General features: G+C 43.5%; 1 protein-coding gene and 1 long non-coding RNA gene across 6 annotated transcripts in view; one reads left to right on the forward strand and one right to left on the reverse strand.

The window, feature by feature from the left end:
- Positions 1–1,411, reverse strand: part of Dctd (dCMP deaminase) — a 93,804-nt gene extending 92,393 nt beyond the window's left edge. For all 5 annotated transcript variants that reach the window (XM_078031018.1, XM_078031019.1, XM_078031017.1 and 2 more), the window contains exon 1: positions 1,279–1,411. The gene's annotated coding sequence lies outside the window, so the exon portion shown is untranslated. The remainder of the gene's footprint in view (positions 1–1,278) is intronic.
- Positions 1,412–3,617: 2,206 nt separating this feature from the next.
- Positions 3,618–13,062, forward strand: LOC144370591 (uncharacterized). Its single transcript, XR_013430505.1, has 2 exons — positions 3,618–3,717; positions 12,906–13,062. It is a non-coding gene; the product is annotated as an uncharacterized LOC144370591 (long non-coding RNA).
- The last annotated feature ends 3,008 nt before the right edge of the window (positions 13,063–16,070 follow it).

Consider the following 16,070-nt stretch of genomic DNA (forward strand, 5'->3'; position numbering starts at 1 on the left):
GGAATTTGCCCTAAGCCACACAGGAATATTATCCATGCCCCTTGGACTCCCAAGTCAACATCTAAAGCTGTCCCAATTGAAAATTAACCAGATAATTCCTTTCCCTAGATGGAACTGAAGTTATAGAAACTCTGACGACCAGATCAAATGAAAACTAAGAAAAGTGTTATTTCTTTTTTTTTTAATTTTTAAAAATACACTGTTATATATTTAAAATTTACATGTGAAACCCCAGGGGATTGAACTTTTTGAAAGATGAAAAGTATTACAAGTGTGGCAGATGCCTAGAATTTAATAAAGCATAATAATTGACACCTTAAAAAAATCACAATAAACTATTTCTAAACTCGGGTTTCTGCAACGCGGGTTTCACTCAGGGCAGGCACAACAATAAGGAGAGCCCATGAAGGTGGTCTAGACCTTCAGGTAGAAAGTCTTTCAAAAAAAGAAAAAAGATCCCTCAATTACTCAGATCAGTGAAAAAGTCTAAAAAAAAAAAAAAGCGAGAAATTCTCAAAACTTCCACTTCAAGCTTTGGACTCTAAACTTTGGCTCTAAGCAGTGCAGAAGTGCCTGAAAAGGATAAATGATATTTAACAGGTTAAATGCCCACTGATTCTGTTGCCTCAGTTCTGAGGAGCCTGCAAACCCTCTTAACTAGAACACCCAGATGCTGTATTGGCCTGGTTGCCCACCTGGCGTAAGGACTGGCACCTGCAAAGGCTATAGAGTGCCACGTAAGTACCTACTAAACAGGAGCGAGAGAGGAAATGGGGGAAGGCAGGCCAGGAGGGGAAAGCGGTGCATTACCCCGCTGCACGCCTGACCTGTCCTGTGCCCACTGGAGCCCTGGGAGGACTGACACCCAGCTGCACAAACGGAAGGGCCCCGAGGCTGGTACACAACTAGTCCTGGAAGACCGAGCTAGCCCGGCGCCTGGGCAAACCCAGGACTCCAAAACTCCCTCAGCTCTGATCCAGAAACGAAAGCCCGCGTTCCCGCCCCAACACGCGGACGCCAGAAGGACTGCTATTTTCAGACTCCCAGAACCAACTCCCGCCGCCACCGCGAGGGAGAAAGCTCGGCAGAGGCAGCAGCTTTCGCCGTTAAATTAACCCCGGCGTGCCCGAGAGAAGCCGAGCCCCCGCCGCCACCCCAGGTGGTCCACTGTCAAGTTTCCCGCGGAGCAGGTCTTCCTCAGGGCTCGCCACGCCCGACCCAGGCCCTCGAGCCGGGTACCCCGCTCCCCGGGGAGCCACGTGGCGCGCGGCCGCGTACCCGCACAGCCGCCCCCGCCCGCTCCGGTGCAGTGCGGGCTCCGCTGGCCTGCTGGCTGGTGCTCGTCCTCGCCGCCGCCGCCGCCGCCGCGCGCCCAAGGGAAGGAAATCGCGAGAGGAGGCGGGGCCGCTGCGTGGCCGGAAGGTGGCAGCGGCCAGCGCGGCGCGCGCTCGGAGGGGGCGGCGGCCCGGAGGCGGGCGGGGACGGTGCGCACGGCCGCGGGGAGTCGCAGGGTGTCTCCGCCTCCCACTCACGGTGCGGGTTCGGTTCGCATAGGCCACCTTCGGGTTGGGGAGTTTTAGGGCCGGGGCACCTGCGCTAATGATTGCCCCGGGGGTGCTGGGCCGCTTTGTGGAGTCGGATGGTTCACATTTAGCCCCTGACTTTTTGCGCCGCCCATGGCGGCCGCGCAAAGAAGTCAAGCAGCTGCTTGTCCGGCCCCGCCCAGCATTTCGTGGCGCTCGGTGGCCCCGGGTTGGGTGCCCGAGAGGGACCTGCTCCTCACCATTCCCAGGGGTCTGACCTTACCCATCTGAGGGCTGGGTGGTTTCCGTTGGTAGTGGTGGGATTTCTTTCCCATCTAGATCTCCTACCAATTTCTTTAAGCTGTTGCTTAAATAAACATCTATTATATGTAACTGAAAGACGACTCAGCGCATCTAATGCCGTGAAAATGAAAGGGGCAGCAAGTCAGAGGAACTGATTTTGGCCTTTGGAAAGAGCCTGCTGTGTAGCGGTGCGCTGGAGGGGACTATTTGTCTCTGCCGGCTTCAGTTTCATACTAGAGGGATTTGTTTGGGCACGGTGCGCCTAAAGGCACAGATACCTCGAAGCTGCATTTGCATTTGCGTTTTGCTTGATCGATTTACAGTTTCTACTGAAATTGTGTGGAAAGGCCTGAGATGTTTGCTACAGTCTACCACCGCCTCTCTACTCCCATCACTCTGGGCACACATTACTTTTGGTAATTCCCCGGTAAAGTTTGCCCACTAAAATTGTGTAGGTTTCTTCAAATTGTTTAAGAAGATCAGGAAAAGGGGGCACAGGACAATAGGAAAAGTCATCGTGAAGTTTCCAGGGTCATATGTCTCAAGGAACTAAATCTGATTATCTTGCACTTCATAACTCCATTCAAACATCTGACCCCTAAATCTGATAAAACATTGGTGAATGACAGAAGAACCTGTTTTACGCATGGGGCTTGAGGGATACTTCCAATGTTCCATAAATAATAGTTACTGTAATAATCGTCAGTTCCTATCTGCACATCCAGATCTGAATACTAATCCAAACAAAAACTTATTAACTATATTAATTTAGCTTAACCGAGGAAGAATGATGAGAATAAACAGTTTGTTCTATCCAATTTCTCACTACAGCAGACACATCATTCTTCATCTCCATGGTCCAGTCTGTGGATTCAATAATTAAATTATGTACTGCTCTTGGTGACTGCCCGGAAAGCAAAAGAGAAAGATGCTTCATTGTTAACTATAGATTTTTGGGTGGCCTTAATAAAATTCAGACTTGAAAGAGCAATATAGATTAAGATAGTGATTTTTAATGTCAAATGGACTTTCCTTGACTGTCTTGTTGCCACTAAAATGTATTATACCCTGAGTCCCTTGTTTTCCTCCCCTGCCCCCCATTCTATCTCTTGATCCTTGGCAGGCTCATCCATAGTCTTTGGATCTTCATAGATGCATTTCTCTTCTTACCAATCTACAGCCAATACATCACCAATTGCTGCTGGTCCTTCGGCCACAACATCATTAAGCTTTTTCCTTCCTCTGCTCGGTAAAGACTGTCATACATAATTTAGTTACTTCTCATCATTCTCCATTTTGGTCAACTCACACATTCCCCTCTGCAATAAATTCAAGATCCTGCTTGCTGCAAACACATTACCCTGAATGTTCCTGCATTTCACTGAAAGTCCCTCATCTTAAAGATGGCATCATTCATAATAGAGGAAGCCCTTCTGATTCATACTTCACAATTTAAGGTTTCACATATTCTATACCAACAGCAAAACCTGGTAGCCTTGGGGGAAAAATACATTTTTTGGTATATCTTGCTCATTAATACCTTGTAACTCCAAGTGTGACAATAGGCATTAAATCTTTCTTGCAAAGACCTGTATTTTGGCGTATAATTGAGGATCTTTCTTCACCCACCATAGACACAGAGGTCTGCTATGCTTTTAGTCATATATAGATTTATCAACTATATATTTGTCAAATCTCCTTCTTTCTAGGGAGGGGATTTCATATGGGGGGACACTATCAGCATGATGCTAGGGACTATTGTCACAAGCTTTGGTGTCACTCCTTTAATTACAGGACTGCTTGCAGATTATCTACTGGCCTATCACGTAATTTAGAATATATTTCAGTATCTCAGATGTGAGAGACCCAGATTAAAAAGACAGAAGTCCAGGTAAGATTCTTCTGGGACTATCTCAGACGGGACTTTGGATGGCATTCATGGATATCTGTTCTACCAAGATACCACCTACTCTTTATCCCACCTCCTGTTTGCCAAGAAAGGATATGCATTGAACCAAGGAGATGGAGGGAAGGGGTCTAGAGAGAGCCAATCTGTGCATCAAGTATGTCATGGGGAAAAGGACACAGGCTGCAGGATTGCCACACTTTGAATTCTAACTACTTCTTACTACCCAAGTGACCTTCAAAAAGCTCTTACATGCTTGGAGTCTCTAGGAGGTTGACAACTTTCATTCAATCATTTTTTTTTATTAACTCTCTGCTATATTCTAATGCTGCAAGTGCCACAGTGAGCAAGATAAACCAGTCTTTGCTCCCCACTCCTCCCCCAATAAATGCAGAACTGAAACTTCATTGTTGGCCCAGCTAACAAAATAATTGTTAATATAAGTTGCCCACTGCAATATCTTTGTTCTTAGTTTAGTGGTCATCAGGAGCTCAACAGATAGTTGGACAAAGAAGGAAAATACCACTTTGACTATTTTTCGAAAGAATAGTGGTTTTGTTTTCCAGGTTGCAGCCCAAGCTGGAGGAAAGAGTTTAAACCCTGAGAAAGGGAAGGATTGTATAGTATATACTAAAACAAGAAAAAGTCAATGAAAATTCTATGAAAAATATTAAATACATGGTCTTGTCAATTTATACAATTTTTACATGTGTTATATCACGAGGTCAGATATTTGTGTTCAATGAAAGGAAAACAGATAGCAAATAGACATGACAGAATATTGCTCTAGGGGGGTGGGGGAAGTATGATTCCTAAATAGGAATTTTTCCCATGTTCTTTATTGGTGCATTATAGTTGCACATAATGGGGGGACTTTTAGTTATATATTCCTACATAAATACAATATAATAATATAATTTGGCCAATATTATTCCCCAATATATCCCCTTTCCCTCCTCCTGGTCCCTTTCACCTACTCTACTGATCTCCCTTCAATTTTCATGAGCTACCCCACCACCACTACCACCAGCACCTTTCTTTTCCTCTAAATAAGATTTTTATTATGAATTGAGGCTACCAATTGCCTTCATCATTCCACATCTTTGAAATTCTAATGATCGATGAAGAAATGTTAATGTGGCATATGCACAATTCTGGGTGCTTTGCTATTATACAATCAGAAAATATTTGTTGACTAAATGAACAAATTAATAGAAAGTAATTGCGCCAAATTGTACCAAATTGCTTAGAGCATCCAACTCATAAAGGTAAGTCTGTGAACTCTAGCTATATTCCTCTGCCTCCTTTTTCTTCTTGTTTTAGTAGACATGAAGAAACAGAATACAGGGAATCAAGGGCAAAAAGAATTGTTTCCAAGGGGAAAAAATCTGACTCTTAGGATTTTAGTCTTGGCTCGAAAATGACCATTTATGGCACCAGAATGGACGGCAGCTGGGAAAGCCGTCTGCCTTTTTGTGGTACAACAGCTCTCCCCATGACTTGCTAGTTCTGGGAGCTGAACTTGTAGCCTCTTTCATACATAACTGGTTGAAGTTGATGGAAATTACATGTCTTATCACTTCTTAAAAGAAAAAAAATACATAAAATGTAAATCTAAAAGAAATGGGCAATTTTCTTGTACCACTTTATATTTCTGTGTAAGTTACCAAGTGCCAATCATTCTTACTTTTTAAAATTCAAATTTGTCGAGCAGCATGTAAGCTTTCAGTGTTGTACAAGAAAAGATAATGCTTCAGGTGGAACCGTCACTTATGCTAGTTCTGTGGAAGTGCCTACCTAAAAAGAATTTATCAGATTGCTGGTTTTATAGAAATATTAACCATCTTATTAAATTACACCCTCTCCTCCGAGGTCACCATGGAATCTCCTGGAGGGTAATCAACAAGGTCGTGAGTGTAGAATTCTTTATTGACATCAGAGTTCTCTCATTTTGTAGTGTGTATTTTAACTGATGTAATAAGGTAAATGCCTGAGAATCGTAAATGAAAGTCCTTGTTAAATTTTATTTGGAAGTTAATGGCTATCATCACCGGCTTGACATGGTGTGCCTTTCCTCAGCTAACTGGGAAGCTCGATGGGTGGAAATTTCTAAAATGAAAAGGCAAGAGTCAAATTAATAGTCTAGTGTTGTGCGTGTGTGTGTGTGTGTGTGTGTGTGTGTGTGTGTGTGTGTGTACTTTTTGGTACCAGGGATTGAACCCAGGAGTGCTTAACCACTGAGCCATATTCCTAGCCCTTTTTTATTTTTTATTTTGAGATAGAATCTCACTACATTGCTCATGGCCTTGCTAAATTGCTTAGGCTGGCCTCAGATTTGCCATCCTCCTGCCTCAGCCTCCCAAGTCACTGGGATTACAGGTGTGTGCCACCAGTCCTGGCTATGGATGTGTGTTTTTAGGGTGACATCTGTCATCCTGCCATGACAACACCAATGTGTTGTTAGCATGATGAGATAAAAAGATGTCTTTTACCAAAGTGAACAAACAACATGAGGAAGGAAGCCTATCCTATATGAATCACTGTTGACCCTGTTCACAGAAAGAAATCCTCAGCTTTCATATAGGAAGTGAAGGAGAACATGGCAGTAACAAGGCCAGGCCCCATCTTTGACCACTTCTGTCTGCTTCAGTGCTTGATAGACAACTCTAAGATGATGAAAGGTAGAAATCTGTCAGCCATGAAGCGTTTTAAGACAGTGTGATCCTAGTAATGCACCTTCAAATTAGCCCTGGATTGAGTTAAATATCAACCGAAGGGAGTGGAATGGCACTGGTGGAATCAGCCTCACGAAAACGAGAGAGATTTAATAGTTTGGTGGTTACAGTAACCACTAGCCTGCAAGAAAAATCAATATCGACACAGTGTTAGAATCGCACCAAGGGCTCCTGGAGCTGAGCCATTTCAGTAAAGAATAAACCCGGATTCATTAGAGTAGAAAGTCAGAATGTGGTAGGAGGTCAAACATAAATACACCCTGGGCTCTTTTGTCTGGAAACCCAAGATGTTCTCCTTTCAGGATCGGAGCATTTTTTAAAAGCATAGAATTTACAGAGCTGGAAGTGACCTTAGCAATCACGAAGTCCAGCCCCTTCTTTTTACAGATGAGGAAATAGTGGCCCAGAAAGATTACTTGGCTTGCTGCCGTTCAAACAACTGATCTGGTGAGATTTTCTCCCTACCACGCTGCTCATAAACAGTCTTGGAATCTATGAATCAAACCTCAACTGTTATTGTGAGCCTCCTTGGAAGGCACTCTGCTAAGCCTTCAAGGAGCATAAAGAAAGCCAAATCAGCCCTCGCACCCCGGTCCCCTTTGCTGGAGAGAAAACAACATAGCCACCTTAAGCAATATTTAATGGTTCATTAAGTAGCCAAATAAAACAACAATGAAAGAGCTGCCCCAAAGCAGACCATGATTTTTGTCTGTCTTTTAATCTTAAAAAAAAAAAAAAAAGTCCTTCCTACCCACCTGAGAAGAAGGTTGTGGACACAGGGGTATCCCAGCTCCCTTCATCATTACTTCCACTTTGCAACATATTCAGTTAATATTCCAGTTTCATGTTTCAAAGAAGTGCAACTTATATAAGATGCAAAGAAGAGGAGCCTGCTCAGACATACAAAATCATTCCCATCTCAACCTTGGTATAAAAAGTTGCACAACAAGGGGAGAAATAGTCCATAGGAGGAAATCTATACTTTGTTTCTGGAACAAAGCCCAGACAAGGAAGAGTGATTGCCATCTCTTTGCATACTCTAAATAGGAAATGTTCATATGCGCTTAACATAATCACAGCCCCTGAGAACCAGGGGGTTTCAGGCAAACAAATATACATAAGTCCACACATATATAAACTTTCTGCTTTGTACTTCAATTCTTATTGAAATTGCAGGACTCATATTACCTTTTAGATAAATGTCATCTACACAAAAAGTGTCACATAACATAAAAAATATGAGTAGAGACTGATCTCTATAAATTAAACCAACACTATCTGCACAATAATGCATACCCCACCCACACACACACACACACACACGTAAATTTCCTTATATTCATTTCCACTCTTTTATATTTTCATATTCATGGCTCCCTGCAAACCCAGAGGATGTACTTCTTGAAAGCCTTTGTTAATAGCCAATTCTGTCCCCTTGCTGTTCTCATGTCACAGTGCAAACTGCATGTGTTGGCAAAAGGTGAGATAGCAAGTTTACATCTTCAAGCGTGATTTCATTTTAAAGCAATCCGTTTTGTTGGTAACAGTCTGCCACTATTCTAGCCAGTTTCTCTGAGCCAGGTGCCCATACAGAGGAAAGAACTTCATTTTACAAAAATGGTGGCAAATTCTATTAGCGATTTTTGTGGCACATTAAGCAGGTTATTATTAGACAGAGCTGACATTTTGCATGCAGAAACATTCTTTTCTTGAGAGTCAAGTGTCATTCAAAAGAGGGAAAAATTATTTAGGATTTTTTGAAACATCAAAGAAATCCCCTGAAAACCTATCCTTATAAATGCCTCCATCATTTGAGGAATCAGGGCTAGAACTGATGCCTTTGATTTCTCTTTGATGCAAACAATAATAGCAGAATGGAATGGCTTTGAGAAACACTCATAAGCAGTGGTCAGGAAAGCAGATCCTTCTTCTGTATCCACAGCTAGACCCCAGCGCTGATGGGCAAAAGCCCAGCTGAAGGCCAGTATTATTCATTCGCAATGCACATCACAAAGAACTCCCCCCCTCGCTTCATCCAAACAGAAGCTCATCCTCCTGCTGGATAGATAGATATTGCAGCAGCAACTGGGATGCTTGAAGAGTTTTTCACTGCGTTTGCCTTTGGAGGTACACATTTGGCTCAGCAGAAGCTAAACATTTTTAAGAGCACAGTAAGAAATAGGCCAGAAAACATCAAAGCTTTATAGCTTTTTAGAAAACTTGATGGTCTTGCTGGTACAACTCCCTATGATATGGTTCAGTTGTAATAACAATGGAAAGTGTATCAGTGCAAACTGCTGATGAAACATCAGAAAATGTAGCCAAGGGTCTTTTAAACACATTTAAGAACTGTTCTTTTGAACTGTGCCTCTTAGCCTTGGAAAACCTCTTCGAGATTTTAAACAGGGCTTTGGATGAACTGCAGAGTGAGAACCTGAAATTATCTCGTGCACTGGAATCAATATCAAGCAATATTTTCTCTTTGAGAGAAATTCAATCTGACAGAAGAGAGTAGCAGCAATAAGGAAACGGGACCCTGGCGAAAAAGCTCGCCTTAGAAATACGCCGTAAAGCAGTACAAATTAGGTGATGTCACTAGAGGCAGAAAACCATAGTGACAGAGTAAAATGTTATCTGAGCATCAGAATACTTCATTATCACTACCACAGGTCACTAAGCTTCACAAAATGCATCCATCAGCCTTGATGGCCATTTGTGAGCCTCTGCTGGTAGCTAGATGGCGCAGCAACTAGATGCGCCACCCCTCCATCACGGGAGACCAGGGTTCAAACGGAGGCCTGAGTGCACACACCAAGCTTTGTTAGTCTTGAAGTGCTCTCTAGTGGCCAGATGAACATAAAATGATCTGAAGTTTGGGAGTCACTTCCGAGAAGATTCAAAATTAGAATCACCTTGGAAAGGCAAGGTACAAACCCTTCTAACCGCCATCTGCACCTCCTGGATCCGTGGGAATAGTTTAGGAGCAAACTTGTCTTCCCCAATGATTGGGTTGTTGCCCATCAATGATTAAACTCGGCTATGTGATTTCTATGCTGCCTATCAGAGGCTTATCAAATGATTGCGGCAGCATCTAGGTTTGAATGAATCCTAGGACATTTCTAGCAGGTTAATTAAGTAGAACACGAAGCACATTTAGTTTGCCCAACTAATCTGTCTGACTCTGAAAATGCTCTGTGTTGTGCTCCAAAGCCTCTGGCGAGCAAAGGTAGCAGTTTTAGGGAATGTGATAAGGTTCAATAACCACTGGCATGTTCCAGATGGTTCCATTTTTATTTCTAATATTTATTTAACCCACACAAAAGCTCTCTGATGTAGCAATCATTATCCTTCCAAGGAGCAATGGATGGCACACATGACCTGTGAAGGGCCAGTAGTGAATACATTTAGTTGGTGGCTCTGGGTTCTCTGCTGTATCTATGCCTAACCTCAGCCCTGTTGTTGTTATGTAAAAGCAGTTGAGGACACCAGACAAACTAAAGAGACTGTCTGCATTCAGTAAAACTTTATTTATGGACGTGGAATGTGAAATTCTTGTAATGTTCACATACTTCAAAATATCATTCTTCTCTTGGTTTCATTTCAACTGTTTCAGAATGTAAAACCATTCTTACCTCCAGAGCCATTCAAAACAGGTAACAAGGTCATGCAGAAACTATGGACTGTGCTCTCTATAATCTAGACTTTGCCAAGTCCTGTGATAAGGAGTCTGAATCCCTGCTAAGAGTCAGTAAGCCGTGGCTTCGCAGTTGCTTTGGGTGTTTGTCCCCTCCAAAACTCATGATGAATTTAATTCTCAGAGTCATGTGTTAATGGTATTCAGAAAAGTGGGGCCTTTGGGAGGTGATTAAGATTAGTTGAGAGGGGGATAGTAGAGGCTTTTTAAAAGGACAAAGGGACCCCAGGTTAGCATGCTTGCTGAACCTCACCATGCACCTCTTGGGCCTGGCTGCAGAATCCCCACTAGTAAAAAGACCTCACCAAATACGGCCAATGTTGAACTTCCCAGCCGTCAGAAATGTGAGCCAAATAAAACTATGCTTCATTAATTACTGGATCTGGGAATTTGGTTATAGCAACAGAAAAGGGACTAAATGGTCCAACCCACCTGATTGTCAATGCTAGTTGGGTATCACAAGTGATGCCCCCATCTCTAGTGTATCAAGCCTCTCCTGCCATCGACACTAGATTTTTTTTTTTTTAAGAAAAAGAAAATTTTAAAAAGAACTTGCTCTGGGAAGAGCAAGTCAAAGACAGAGGAAGGAAGGAAAAAAAACACTAAAGGAAGCTAATCAGGCATTTAAAAATACATAGAGCGGTTCCAAGAAAACCACTGTATAAGTCTTTATGAAGATTCCAAAGCAGATGGAAAACACAGTTCTCAGTTCAAAAGGTTTGATATCATATGGGGAACACATTAGAAATTCATGGAAACATAAATTTAAAAACTTGCAGGTGCATAGCCAATAGCCTCCAGCAGTAGGGAAATCCACAGAACAAGAGTTACTTGTGGAGATGGCCCTCTGGGAAGCCAGGACGCTTTCAAAGGTATCAGGCATTAATTCTTCTGTAGTCAGAACAACGCTTTTAGGCCACAAAACCCAGGTGAGCAAAATAAAAATGTAAATTTTCTTATTTTTCTAGAATTTAGATTTAACTTCTACTTTGAGCTCTTATACTGTCCAACCAAAGAAATACAGACCCGGTCATTTCAGGTTTGAAACCAATGGGTTCAGAATTTCCCCCCTCTCCTCCTGCCCAGGATGGGAAACCTTCTTCTAAACTGTAGGGTAGAAGGTAACATTGGATCCTTGAGAAGGAGTTGGACCCTTAGAATCAGCCCGTAGGGGTGCATGGCCTTTTTGCCTCCAGTTGTGGGCTTCAGTCTCCACTGACCTCCACAGAAATGGAACCCATTGCCTTGGCTTCTGGGGAACTTTGAGGCACTTTCCTCATTCCACCTAGAGGCCCTCCATGTCTTATCACCACGTCCAGCCCTTGCTGGCCACTGTCTCAGACCTTCTCCAATACCCGGCTGTTACCCCGCCCCACCACACTGGCTCAGGGAGGGGCAGTCTGGGACTTGGCTCTCATTTCTGCCTCTCATCAGGAAGCAGATGCAGATATCTTCTAACCATGTCCCCCCTCCCACCAAAGTTTATCTGGAGAAGAAGCACAGGATGGCGGAAGATATAGGAAACCTACTCCCTCGCTGCTTTCCAGATCCCAACTTCTCCCTCTACATAAAGCACCCACACACAACACTGCCCCAACTTTTGTGGGCAGAGAATGGTGTCAGTTTACTCTGAGAAATCCTGGAGAATTGCTCCGCATCTCTTGTTGAGACCAAGGCCAAGATCTTGGCTCTTAAAGCTTAAGAAAGGGTAGGCATGATGAGGGACATGCCTATAATCCCAGTGGCTCAGGAGGCGGAGGCAGGAAGATTGCAAGTTCAAAGCCAGCCTCTGCAACTTAATGAGGTCCTAGTCAACTCAGTGAGACCCTGTCTCAAAATAAAATACAAAATATTAGGGCTGGGGATGTGGCTCAGTGGTGGAGTGCCCCTGAGTTTAATCCCTGGTACCCCCACCCTCCAAAAAAGCTTAAGAAAATTTAAGAAATATTTTTCTTTCTTTTGGAATCTCCAGCAGTCTCCTCCCAAATAGTCCAAAGCCTCCAGATCCAGGTTCAACACTGGAAAAATAATAAGAATTTTTTCCCTAAGATGTGTTTGTGTGTGTCACTATGGGTGTGTGTGTGTGGGGGGGGATTGCAGAGAAAATACAGATTAATATTTTACAGTATCATTGCAGCACACATTCTAAACATACATAGTGAGCACCAGTTATACACTAGTATATACACAGCCCAGCACCTAGCATACACTGGTGAAGCAAATAGTCTCTGTCCCTAAGGAGACCAGTCTGGGTGGGCGTGGGGGAGAGATACAGTTGACAAGCAAATTAATGTACTATTATGAGAAGAACTGTGAAATAGGGGGAAGAGTTCCATCCATCCAGGTGAATACCTTGTGAAGAACCAGAGACTAGGGGCTGAGGGTATAGCTCTGTAAGGGGACAAATAGATGAGGATGGGGGAACACAAGGTAAGGAGAATAATTCCATAAAATGAGCCCACTGTACTGAATCCCCACAAGCTTTCTTTGCCCAAAAGCAATCCACCTGCAGCCCTGCCTGACCTGAGGAGACAGGAAATGTCACATTCCTCAACAAACTGAGGCAGGGGGTGGAAGGTCTGGCAGACAGTATAGTATAAATGAGGGGGTGGAGAAGATGAGGGCTGGTTATCAAAGAAAAGACAACGGGTTGCTAACAGCTAACCTCTGGGAGGGATCCCACTTCCCAGCACAAGGAGCTGCTAACCATTACCCCCTGTGCTTCTGCCTTTTCCTGCCCTTAGGCACTACAAGGAGAAGAAAGAGAAGATGGGGGTACTAGGGATTTATAAAAGAGCAAAACGTACACCCAATCCCTTGGGTACCCATTCTCTTGGAAGAAGTCAGCTACTTCTAATCCTTGTCTCTTTTCTTAAATAAAACTCGCTTTCTACTCTTGCCTCTGGGTTTTTCAGGTGTTTGATCTTCAACACCATAGTGATGGTGGGAGGTACGGTTCCTGATCTCCCCGAGGCAGGTATCAGCTCAGTGGTAGAATACTTGCCCAGTGTGTGCAAAGCCCTGGATTCAATCCATAGCATTGTCAAAATCTTAATTTTTTAAAAGCACCAGAGTCTGGAGAGAGCTTAACTTGTACCAGGAACAAAGCAAAACACCCAAAATGGCATAAACCCAGGTGACAAGGAGAGAAATGCAATCAACTCAGATAATTGTGATGATATTGAATTATTCTGTGTGTAGGCACCCAGCCTGAGAGTCCTTTGATATGGGAGCATAGCTGCTGTGGGGAGGACAAAGGGAGGGGACCAATCCAACAGATGTCCAACAAGGTGTGATGTAATGGGTTTGGATGAACAGGAGAGATGGACAAATAAATGGGTTGTGATTCAGTGGTAGAGCACTGGCCTAGCATGTGTGAGGTGCTGTGTTCGATTCTCAGCACTACATATAAATAAATAAATAAAATAAAGATCTACCAACTACTAAAACAATACTTAGGAAAAAAAGAATTAAGTACAGAAGTTATAGGGAGTAAAAAATTAAAAATGACTCCCAGATATTTCTGACTTGAGCAACGGGTAGGATGGAGATTTCATTTTCCGAGACAGAAAAACTGGCTGAGAGCAAGCAGGGCACAGTGCACACACCTGTAATCCCAACAGCTCAGGAGGCTGAGGCAAGAGGATCATTGTTGAGGGCCACAGCCGAGTCGGGATGACGCATGGCATTTTTGCCAGAAATAGTGGTTGAGAGGTGATGACTTTTGAGTTCTCACGGAGTTCCTCTTGAGTTCCGGTTGAGCTCTCGCAGGGATTCATGAAGAGTTCTCATTGGTTGGGGAAGTGCCAGAGGAGGGATTTCCGGTTGGTGGTTCCTGGAGGAGCCGCGTGGCATTCGGGAGAGTTCCCGGGGAGCGTGTGTGGAGTGTGCTGGTGGAGTTCAGAAATAAAGTTTGTTCCTGCTTGAGTGGCTCGTAATTTGTTCCCAGCCAGACCGCGGCAGTTCAAAGCCAGCCTCAGCATTCCTTGGTAAACTGGGGATGAAGCCACCTTTTGACCCAGCTATCCCATTCCTTGGTCTATACCCATAGGACTTAAAAACAGCACACTACATGAACACAAACACATTGATGTTTATTGCAGCACAATTCATAATAGCTAAACTGTGGAACCAACCTAGATGCCCTTCAGTAGGTGAATGGATAAAGAAAATGTGGTGTATATATACAATGGAATATTACTCAGCAATAAAAGAGAATAAAATTATGGCACTTGCAGGTACATGGATGGAGTTGGAGAAGATAATGCTAAGTGAAGATAGCCAATGTTGAAAAACCAAATTGCAATTGTTATCTCTGATATAAGGAGACTGATTCATAGTGGGGTTGGGAGGGGGGAGCATGGGAAGATTAGACAAACTCTAGATAGCACAAAGGGGAGGAAGGGGGGAGTAAGGGGTGTAAAAAAGAGGGTGGAATGAGATGGATATCATTATCCTAAGTACATGTGTGAAGACACAAATGGTGTGAATATACTCTGTATACAACCAGAGATATGCTCTATGTGTATAATATGATCTATATGTATAATATGATCTATATGTATGATATGATCTATATGTATGATATGATCCATAATGCATTCTGCTGTTATAAATTACAAATTAGAATAAAAAACTTTTTTTAAAAAACCAGCCTCAGCAACTTAGTGAGACACTAACAACTCAGTGAGACCCTATCTCTAAATAAAATACAAAATAGGGTTGGGGATGTGGCTCAGTGGTCAAGTGTTCCTGAGTTCAATCCCTGATGCGCCTCCCCCACCCCCCAAAAAAAAGAAGAAAAAAGAAAAACTGGCCCGGGCATGAAAGTGATAATCAGTAGGAAATCCAGAGCTGTGATTGGAGAATAGGATCTTTAGCTGCCAACAAGACATCTGAGATCCCAAGTCAGCATTTTCCCCCACCCCATGCTTCCCACTACCACTAACTCACCCTGCCATAGTGGGAGTGATGGAAAGCTCTGGGCACTGAACACAAATGGAATACTTGGGCACAAAGGTGATGGGTGAATAGGGTACCCACAAATGGAAGTAGCAGATGAGTGGAAAGGAATGGTTCCAAGCTTGGCTTATGGAGTTACTGTTGCCTGGGGAGCTGCGTTGTAGACATAATAATCCTCTAATAAGCACAGGAAGAATTCACAAGTTATAGGACTTATTACCAATAGCAATCCTGACAAGAAGCTAGCATAGATGGTGAGTCGAAGATGAGAATAAAATACGAGGGAAATAAGAGGCAAAACTTCATTGCAGAGTGAGTTGGTATACAAAGGGCTTCTTCTATGCCTTGGTCCTTTAACTCATAGAAACAACCTTCAGGGACTGTGAATTCTATCACTTTTCTCATGGAGCTGTAGTTTCCTCACCTTTCAAAAGGAGAAGTTGGCAGAGATTCTTAGCCTGGGGTCCTGGGTCCCTCTAGGTGAGACTATGGCTGCTGAGTGAGCTTCAGGAGATCAGGACTCTTCATCTCCAAATCATTTGAAAGAAGGTTTTGTCTATTTGTCTTTTGGGGCATTCATATGAACTTTTATGTGATCCAAGGAGTTCTCTAAAGATCCCTTTACCTCTGATGTTCTTTAAGACTATTATTCCACGTTTGAACATTTCTCTGAGTTCAGAGCTCAGGTGGGATAAGGAGGACATCTGGATAACAGGGCATCTCAGCACAGGTTAGGAGAGCCCAGTGGGGTAAGACAGGTAGGAGCAGGAGGGAGGTCCCATGCAGAAGGTGGAGCACAAGTGCAGAAGAAGAGCATCTTCATGGGGACACAGCCTGGCATGAGGTGAGGAGAGCATCCGCATTGGGAGGGGGTCCCAGCACAAGATGCCAAACCCCAAGCAGGACTAGGAGGGTGACCAAGTAGCAGGGAAGCCTGGTGCAGAGTG

The sequence above is a fragment of the Ictidomys tridecemlineatus genome, chromosome 14, assembly GCF_052094955.1.
Source record: "Ictidomys tridecemlineatus isolate mIctTri1 chromosome 14, mIctTri1.hap1, whole genome shotgun sequence".
In the NCBI taxonomy this organism is placed as follows: Eukaryota; Metazoa; Chordata; class Mammalia; order Rodentia; family Sciuridae; genus Ictidomys; species Ictidomys tridecemlineatus.